Raw genomic sequence first — 10,608 nt, forward strand, 5'->3', positions numbered from 1 at the left:
GACTAAGGGAACCAATGATCATTTTGTTCTGAGCAAGATGCCTCATATAGTCAAAACAGTACTGGACATGTTTAACAGAGCCCTTTACTCCCTGAGTTATAGATTCAGCTACTGCTAGTTTGGGGAGAGGACTGGAAATTGCAGTAGACTGATATTACCCTCACAAAGATTTTCTTGCTGCACTGATACACATGGGAAGTTTGTCTTATAACTGGAAATGAGCAAATAGTCTGACTAAGGCAGATGTTACAAGTGGGAAAAAAGGCAGCCTTTGTTTTCTACCTGACCATGTGGACCAGATTTGAGTTTTTACTCTTAAGTGGTAGAAGGCCAAACAAAAATTAATTGGACTTAATGTAGATCATGTGCTGATTTTAAAAATCAAGGCTGGGTGCAGTGGCTCACTCCTGTAATCTCAGCACTTTGGGAGGTTGAGGCAAGAGAATTGCCCAAGCTAGGAGTTCGAGGCCAGCCTGAGCAACATGGCAATACCTCATCGCTATAAAAAATCAAATAATTAGCCAGGTGTGGTGGTGTGCACCTGTAGTCCCAGCTACTTGGAAGGCTGAGGAGGAAAAATCGCCTGAGCCCTGCAGGCTGAGGCTGTGGTAGCCGTCATCATGCCACTGCACTCCAGGCAGGGTAAGACTCCAATTCAAAATAAAATAAAATAAAATTGAGCAGAATGGTCTAAAATTATACATAGCCCCTTCTAATTCTGAAACTCACTCCCAGGGACAATCACTTTTACCTTTAATAAAATTCCATATTTCAAAAGAATACATTTATGCTGCTAACTCTTGACTTATGAATTTTAGGCATTATCAATTTAATTTGGGTTTTTGAAAGTTTGGCTTGCTTACAGAATTCTAATGTCTTATCCTCCTTTCCAATATGAATAACAATATTTTAGTTCTTTAATAAATTTTAAGTAATTTGTTTCCCCATTTATTTCTTGTTGCATCAACCAAAGAAATGGCATCTCTCAAATCTCAACATTTTCTATCTACTTTACCTATACAATGATTCTAAAAGTTGAAATTCAATAGTTTTATGTCATTATGATATGTGACTATTATTCATTACAGAGCCAGTAATGTAGTGTGTTTTATATTCCCTTTCTTGCGCACCATTTGTTTTTCTTGGCACTTCCAAATGCCTTTATTTTTCCTTACGCTATTTGTCTCTACTATGCCCTATAGTTTTTCCAACTTCTTCATTCAATATATTATTTAACTCCCTCTTCATATATTTCCAATCCCAGTGTTACTTGTAAAATATAGTTGAAAAAAAAAGTCCACAAATTTTGGCCTAAACAATAAAATGTATAAACAGGATGATACATTTTGTTTGAAAATTTGTATTAAAAAATACTTGAAAAAATATTTTAAAATTATGTGATTACCTATAAATTATAAATCACCTATGATTTATATCATGAGTGATTTTTTTATTTGTGAAAAACAGGATTTTTTAAAATTATGTACTTTGGAGTCATGCCTTCTGGGTTCAAACCCCAACTCCACTTGTTACTTACTATCTCTGTGACTCAGCTTCCCTATCTGTGGGCTGGAAGTATGAATAACATCTCATAAGACTGTTGTGAAATTGATTTAAACAATGAATCCATATAAAACACTTGAATGTGCCTGACGTATCAAATGCCATTTTGATTTTCTAGATGATACGTAATAAACATGTGGTACACTTATAATCAGAAACAAAACCTTTAAAGCCTATAGAAATTCATTTTGTGAAAATAAATTATACTAGTTGTGAAAAGTCTAGAATAAATAATAATGATGATAATAACACTACTAATAATTTGCAAAATCTTACCCAAATTAATCCTGTAGACAAGTAAGATTCTGGAGTAGGACAGAGCATGCCAGAGACACTAATATTGCATTAGTATCTTGAGTGTGGGGCCAGGAAAGAAGAAGGAAACCAGGGAGTAGGTGAAATGGCTGCTGGGGGACTAGGGGAGGATGGGCTAGAAAGAGATGCCAAAATTAAAACCTGGCCAACTACCCAAACACATCACCAGCACAAAGAGCAAATCAAAGGAAGAGATGCTGGAGCAAAATCAACAAAATAGAGCCTGAGAAGCAGAATCAAGAGAAGATACTAGAAGCAAAGGTGTGGGAAGGGCAGAAATACATGCAGTTTCTGCACCAGCAATAAATTCCCTGACAATTCTTACTGAACTCATGCCACACCAGGAGTCTGTGGATATGGTGCCCTGAATGGTGTCCATCAGAACTGGGCACTAGAAAGTCAGCAAAAAAACTAAAGTCGGGGACACAACTTATTACCAAGGGTACCTGCATAATAAACATTTGTATACCTAACCCTGACTTGTATCCCACATATTAACAACAAAAACAACTAAAGTCAGCCCTTGAAATATTTTTGCTTAAATCATTTCAATTTTGCAATAATTTGTGAAAAATAAAATGTGAAACACTGAAAAGCCTCTTATCTGGGATTCAACAGGATGGCTGGTTAACAGATAATAGACGCTTGTATTCTAGAGCAAGAATACAAGCAAAGGCCATCATACTAGAATCTATATATTTAAAACTTATAAATTAAGGCAATTAACTTTTAACTAATTAACTTTTAAATCTATTCTATCCTTCTGCTTTTACACATATAATTTTAGAAAGATAAAATGTGTAAAGTAATGCTTTTTTATATGACTGAAAGTCAGCCAAATATCAGAGACAACTCAATTTAAAAGTATTATACTTGAGTAAGTGATCTGCTTATGGACTGAGTAATAAAAATCTATACAATTCATAAATTATTTTTAAAAGCATTTTTTTACCATTTCAGCAAAATTACTCATTACATCACTATAACCAAGACTTTTCAGTCTTTGCTATTTTGAATAGAAATTATTTAATAATGCTGAGATTGTATTTTTTTAATTAAATTGATTAAATATTTTAATAAAACAAAACTAGTTAGCAGTTCTAACACTCAATGCCCATTTAGTTATTCACTGATACTCTGCTTCAGGTATATTACATGTATACCTACATGTAAAAAAATTTAGGAGATTTGAATTATTATATTGCAAAATGTCTTCAGCTGTCTCAGGGAAATATTGCAAATATAATGCTCATTCGTGAGTATCTTCAGAACCAGAAATTGGAATACAAAAAAGCCCCCCAAAAAACAGATGTTAGTCATCACTGGTAAATGAAACTTTGGCATTCATGCCATCTAAGAAAGATTTGACAACTTCTCTAATCCCTAAGTGCTTCTTGCACTCAAGTCTTTCCCATATTCTGAAGCAATATCCATTGCCTAGAAAAAAAAATAGCACAACACAGAAAGATTCACCACATTCAGTGTTGCCGTTTGCGTCAAGAACTCAGGGCTACAAACGTGGAAAAGTATTTCCCTGGAACTTGAACAATGTTAGTACTGGGAGTAGATGTTCAGGATGTTTAAAGCAACTAGTTGCACTATAAGAGCTGGACACTGGATCATCTGTAACAGAGATGCCCACATGTCTGTACTTTAATAAAGTGTGCCTGTGTAGTTTGGAATACCTACTCATCAGCTTGCTCTCTAAAGAAGTGTGGACCCCAAAGCTAAAGTCTCTCCTGTCTAATAATAAGACTACTACTACCAGCAACAGAAATGGCTCAGATGCCAACAGGGGTCCTAAAACAACATAGAGAAAAACTAAATATCATTAGTGACAAAGAAAATAAACATCCAATGATACCTATGAAAACCTGGTAAGGAGAACTTTGCTCCGGACTATCACATCAAGTATAGGCACCATGGCAACAGGCTTTTGAAGTGGGGGAGGTTGGGATGAGGGAGATTCTTGCTGAAGACGGGCCAGGATGAGTAGACATCACCTGGGGAGTGGTGGGACATGAGGAACCAAATCAGATGCTGAGGGTGGTCGGATATCTAACTGGCTTCGTGGGTTATTTGCGAAATGGATTCTACAAGGAAGTGCCCAAAGGCCTAAAAGAAGGTTTGGGAGCCTGGCTAAAGTTTGGTCAAGTTGAGAATCTTTGTCTTTACTAGCAATGACTCTCAAAGGTTCCTACGTCATTGTTGTTATTTCAGAAGAAAATAAAGTTTTTTTAAATTAATATATTCAACAAACCCTGAACTGCAAGTTTCATGATGGAAGTATCATGTCTGTGGAAGGCACCACTATATACCCAGAATATTTGGGCACAATAGAATCTTAATAAATATTTGTAGACTAAATTAATGAAATACTTTCATTTTACCTACTATGCATTATGTGACGAAAATTAAGAAAACGGGTTCTCCCTGCTCATAGCCTCAAGGAGGTAACCAGAGACGAGATTCACATGCCAGAGTAGAATTTAGCATCCCCTTCAACCGTCCTTCCCACGACTTCTGGAACAGCTCAACCTAAAGAAGAGGGAACCCTTTCTGCCATGAACCACAATGGAGACAAGAGCAGAGTCATTTCTTAGCACTTAGGTCACAGGTGGATTTCAGAATTAAATTAATAACAGGCCTGAGATCTCACTGCTTTCAATTTGAAGGCAGACCAGTCGATCTGAGAAGATATGTTTCAGTACTACGGCAGCATTATTATAGCTTCAGCTTGGGTTGGACATTGGCTCTCTCTCTGCCTTAGCTTCCGAGCTTAAATCAACTTCCAGTCTCTGTTCCAAATTGGAATTGTGTCATAAGCATCTCCCCTGGCAAGTCATTTCACCGAAAACTTTAGGGATTGGTGGCACAACCCATCAACTCAATCTGGATGATGGGTTATTTGGAACTGGTAATGAAACTAGGTTCATCAGCTGCCAAACCTTGATTGAAATATTTACATTCATCCAAACTTCAGGCAATTTATAGAGACTTTATAAAAAGAAACAGAGAAAAATAAAAATTGTTGCAATAAAATGAAACACATTTTTGGAAGATGCCTACTTCCAAAGTTGTCAAAGATTATAGTTTTCATGGAATTATAACTTTAATTATTCTGATTTTTCTTTTTCCAGAATAATCATACTTACCCAGACTCCTAGCCCAGGTAATTACATGAATATGTCAACTCATTTAATGACAGCACGGGGTTTTGACCAGTTATGTGTAAATAATATATTTGAACAAGTGGAAGTGATTTGTGACAAATTCGACTTATCAAGCAATGCTAAGTTTAGCACTGATAAACATTAGTAACGTGTTGAATGGGATTCAGCACTTGTTGGAATAAAACAACGTAGGCTTAAGAAGAAGCCCAGGGTTAGCAGCATAATAAAAACCAAGAGCATTAAATTCACCTAACGGGCCAGCCTGACAGCACTGAAGGCCCATATCTTTCCTTATTCCCAAATCATGTATGATGTAGGCTTCACACCCACGGTGTTAGTAAGATTTCTTCTAGTGTTCTTCCAAAAAACTTAACCACTTTCAATGAAAGAACACCTTATTTTTTAAAAAGTATTTTCTCCACCTCATTTAAAATTTAATCTGGAAATTTTCAACAAAAGAAACAATTATTCCCTGAGATTATGAAAACCTCCGCCGTAAGTGTTATGCAATTTATAGAGACTCCTTGGAGACAGAAACTATGTCTTTTACCTGTATAAGACATATTCCTCCAAGAGCAGATTTAGAATAAGACTAGTGCTCTTCTACATTTAATGAGTGGATTTATTAGTTGATGTAACATTCGTTAGCATTAACTTCTCAAAAAAATTTTCAATCTCAAAGAAAAAAAAGACTTGACACATTTTGTAACCAGCATAAAAAAAAAGTGTCAATTACTTATCTACAAAAAACCATGTTGACTGAGACATAGCAATATAATGTATGTTTTACAATGATATCAAGTAAAACACTTATTTTTTTTCTACATGTAATATAAAGCTAAATTCTTTAAGTTTCTACATATGTTTTCATTTACAATGCTAGTGGCTAATTTTTTTGCTTCTTTATTCAAATTTGTTTACATATGACTTTTTTTCCATGAAGCTTTTGAGGTGTAGTATCTTTTTCTCTGAAGAGTGCAGCTATGGAAATCAGAAACAATATTTTCAAATTGCTACATAAGCATGTCTGGCTTTCTGCACTCTGTGGATCTCATGTGTACATCCTCCTTTTTTTTAGGACTTTAGATTCATACCTTCCACGTAAAATTACCATTTCCTGTTTTATGTACCCAAGGTACACTGGGCAATATATCACAGCAAGAATAAGTTCTAAAGCAGTATGATAAAATATCTCCCTATTATGGCCTTACATTAGTGAGGGATAGAGTACATAAGGTTAGTACATTGTTTTTTGTTTTGCTTGGCTACATTGGTTGAAATCAAGTTAATACCACAAAGACATCTGGGGGACATTTTAACTTTGACAGCCCTTATATGAGGGGTGAAGCTAAGTGTAAAACTACTAAAATTAAGCTTGTGTACCTTGGCTTTATGGTACTACAATTACCTGGGAATTGTATTCATAATAGAAAACTCCACAAGTGGTCAAACATCTTGTGCTGTCCCGCAGACAAGTACTAAATGAGTACGTAGATAATTTTATCTATATATGGAGTCTCTAGGAGCCAGTTAACAAATGTATGAGCCACAAAAAGTACAAAATAACCAGAAATAAGTGCACTATCACCCATGCATACACACTCCTACCTTCATTCTAACAGGTCAACCAATGGAAGACTGCTGGTGGGAAAGTCTGGTTTTTTTAAACTGAAGAAGAGATCATTTGTAGCACTCAGACCCTGACAGTGCTGCATAGAGCCAAGCTGTAGCAAATTTGGGGTTTAAAAGATGGGAGAATTTCCACTGGTAATTTTATACCACTTCCCCCTTTGAAGAAGTCCTTAAGCAAATGTTTACCTTGTCATCATGTGTAACTTGGGCAATATGTTCTGAGTACTATGGGGTTATGTGTTCCCCATTGTGGGTTATTCACAAGATTTCCTCTAGTTGTGCAAAGCAAGTTACTGTGAAGGGTCTCCAAGGTTCTGGTTGATTTGTATTTGGAAAAAGTCTTTTGTTGTTATTTGCTCTCTGACAGAGGGGCTGGAAATTGTCTGGACTTTTGGAACAGACTTTGTGATGTTTGGATAATGCTCTCAAAGTGAGTGGTGTATTAGCATGCAGTTTATTTATTCAAAACAAGTCAAAAGATGGATTTAAAGTACATTTCTTAAAAGCCTGAATATTTTTGATAAAAGCCCATAACAGTCCCAATTTTGTGGTACAACAGACTCACATTAGCTAAAAAAAATCTAGCAAGGTACTTAATTATTGCCTTCTGCACTCTGAGTTTAGCAATGCTATAAAAACTGTTTCCTCCTCACAAACACATTACAAAAGGATAGTTTATTGAAGAATCACATCTTGAAAATTAAGTAGTCAGTGATACCACTTGCTTGCTACTATATTTTTAACAAGGTCTCAAGTAAAGTTATTGGGCAGGGTCCAGTGGCTCATGCCTATAATCCCAACACTTTGGGAGGCCAAGGCAGAAGACTGCTTGAGTCCAAGAGTTCAAGACCAGCCTGAGCAACATAGCGAGACCTAGATATCTCTACAAAAAATTTTTAAAATTGGCTCAGTGTGGTGGCGCACCCCTGTAGTCCCAGCTAATTGGGAGGCTAAGATGGAAGGATTGTTTGGGCCCAGAAGTTTGAGGCTGTGGTGAGCCATGATCATGCTACTGCACTCCAGCCTGGGTGACAAAGTAAGATTCCAACTCAAAAATAGATAGATAGATAGATAGATAGATAGATAGATAGATAGATAACACAAAATAACATTTTTGAATAGTAAGAACACAAATCTAACTCCATTCTGTGGTGACTAACTCTGGACTTTTTTTCTCTACAACATGATGCTGAGAAGTAAACTGCAGAATATGTAACATAGTGAACAATTAATTAGGAGGTACATTTTCCCAAAAGGAGACATCCCTTTTCTTAAATTATGAAGATCTCTGTAATCATCTGTATAACTCCAGTTTAAAAACAGTATAAATTTGATACCCTTTGCGAATAAAGGCCTGGGTCGAAAGGCTCTCCAGCTCTCCCCAGTTCCCCTGCTCCACATACTACCAAGGGAAAGTCGCAGCATCCTTTTATCCTAGCTCTCTCTCTAAGCCCCAGAATCTAAAAATAAAATATTTAACTAAAGAAAATGGCTTAATTGAGGAACTGCTGAGCTTCCTTTACCTACAGAAACTAAACACTACCCTCCCCTAAAGATGTGCGCACACAGGCAGAGCTGCACACACAGGGTGAGTTCATCTCGATGTGACTGTCAAAAGGAGAAGCACCGTACCAGCCACAGCCCACAGCCCCTTCCTGACACGTGGGAGCTCCGGGCTGCTCCATCCGCACAAGACAGCTCTGTGCTCTTCTTTCCTCCTATCAGTCAGTGGCACGCTATTTGTTCACCGCGTGGAACACTTTCCTGCTGTCAAACCCTAAGATTGAAGGAGAGTACCATGTGCCCTTCAGTTTGCCCTTAGGGGATATTTAAGCATTTTAATCATACGGCTAAAAATACGGTCTATGCGACAGACTCAGCCACAGAAATTCGGACAAATGTGCATTCCTAAGAAGTGCCCAGGTCCAGGACCTCAGCTACTGCAGCTGCTTTGGGTCTCTCCTGGCTGTGCCAGCCCCTGCCCTGTCAACTCTGTCGTTGTGACTAGGGAATCTGGCTGGCTCCTGTATTGCTACCTTCAAACATTAATGACTGAGATGACAAGAGGTCTATTATTACTGATGCAGCAATGATTCTTTATTAAGGGTATATCCTTAGAGCAGTACAAGACTAGAGACCGTTGGAATCCCAGGTCAGGAATATGTTGACCTTGAAAGATGCCCATTCCATCTCAGGAGGAAGGGGGACCACCTGGCACACTTATTCACTTTCAACCCCATCATCAAACTGGGATGTGAAGACCACCAGGAAGGTATACATTTTCTCAGCTGTGCACACAGGGAGGAGATGGTTATCAGCTTGTGTCGACTAGAAAATCCTCTCTCCTGCACCAAGTTTTTATTTCTATTTATTCGTTTATTTATCCACTCATTTATCTTCAGGACAGGCACATCCATATTTATTGATGTCCGCCTTTGATACGCAATTACATTTTGAGACCTTTCCGCTGCCAGCCAAGGCTACAATGAGAACCAGTTCTACAGTTCTCTAGCACAGGAAAGGGAGACAAGAGCAGAATAATTTAATCTCCTAGGCTGACTCATCTAGAAAAGACTGGCCTCTTCATATGCCTCCTGAAAGGAGCAAAGGATTAGAAATTCAGGCCTATCAGTCAATGGAAACAAGATAGCCTTCACAAGGTCTAAATATAGCCAAAGTAATGGAGAGAAAAAAAGAAACATCAGACAGGAAGGAGGTAGAAAATAAAAAGAAACAGCAGGGGAAAAGGGGCAAGAAACGTCTGAGGAGAAAGTAAAATGGGAGAGAGAAGGGGGCTAGGGGAGGAGAGGTGAAGAGCTGTGTGGGCCAAAGGTAGGCCTCGCCAACGATTGCACCGCACTGAGAGAAACAAAGGCAGTATGTGAAGAGCCAAGATGGAGCAGACAAAGGCGTGAGAAGAAGAGAACATCAAATCTCTCACCAGCTTTATCACATCCATCCAATCCAGGTTGCTGTCATCACCGTGGACTATTGCAATAGATTCTTATCATCATTACGACCCCTGCTCCTCTATAGTTTTTTCTCTACCCAGAATCTAAAACGGTCCTTATAAAGGGTAAATTACAGTCGTGTCACATGCCTGCTCAGAATATTTGAATCCCTAATTACAGATTAACAGCCCACACATTATCTGGCTCAATTCACCTCCTCAGCATGCTACACAGCAAGGTTGAGTTTCTTTTCCTTGAACACATTAGGTTTACTTTCTCGTCAGGGTCTTTGGGCTCATTGTTTGTTTTTTTTTTTTTGAGTTGGGAGTCTCGCTCTCTCGCCCAGACTAGAGTGCAGTGGCACGCCATGGCCACCACAGCCTTGACCTGCTGGACTCCAGCGATCCTTCCATCCCAGCCTTCCAAGTAGCCGGAACTACAGGTGCACACACACTATCATGCCCAGCTAATTTTTTATTTATTGTAGAGATGAGATCTTGCCAAGTTGCCCGGGCGGGTCTCGAACCTGCAGCCTCAGGCAATACACTCGCCTCTGCCTCCCAAAGTGCTGGGATTATAGGCTGAGCCACCAAACCCAGCCAATTCTTATCTAATGACATTCTCCTCCTTGTACATTTTTGCCTATGCTCCTCTTCCTAGAGTCCCATAATTCTCCCCCTCCCCCACCCCACAGTTATAAAAGCTCTGTGCCCAGCTTTTATAACAGAGAGAGAGAGAGAGAGAGAGAGAGAGAAAGAAAGAAAGAAAAAGAAAGCCTTAGCTAACCTTTAAGAGGAGGCCATGCTAGAAGCAGACTTTTATGATTGAAATGACTTTAAATATTAGTAAACTGTCCTGTGTCTTCAAGTTATTTTATTTGTTGAAACTATAAACTTCTTATGAGTAAAGAATGTGTTTTAATGTTTTATATCCCTCTCTTTCTTAAGTATAGTGTCTTAAAAATAGTAGGCTGT

This window comes from Carlito syrichta, unplaced genomic scaffold (genome assembly GCF_000164805.1).
Source record: "Carlito syrichta isolate Samal-C Ts95f unplaced genomic scaffold, Tarsius_syrichta-2.0.1 Scaffold288980, whole genome shotgun sequence".
In the NCBI taxonomy this organism is placed as follows: Eukaryota; Metazoa; Chordata; class Mammalia; order Primates; family Tarsiidae; genus Carlito; species Carlito syrichta.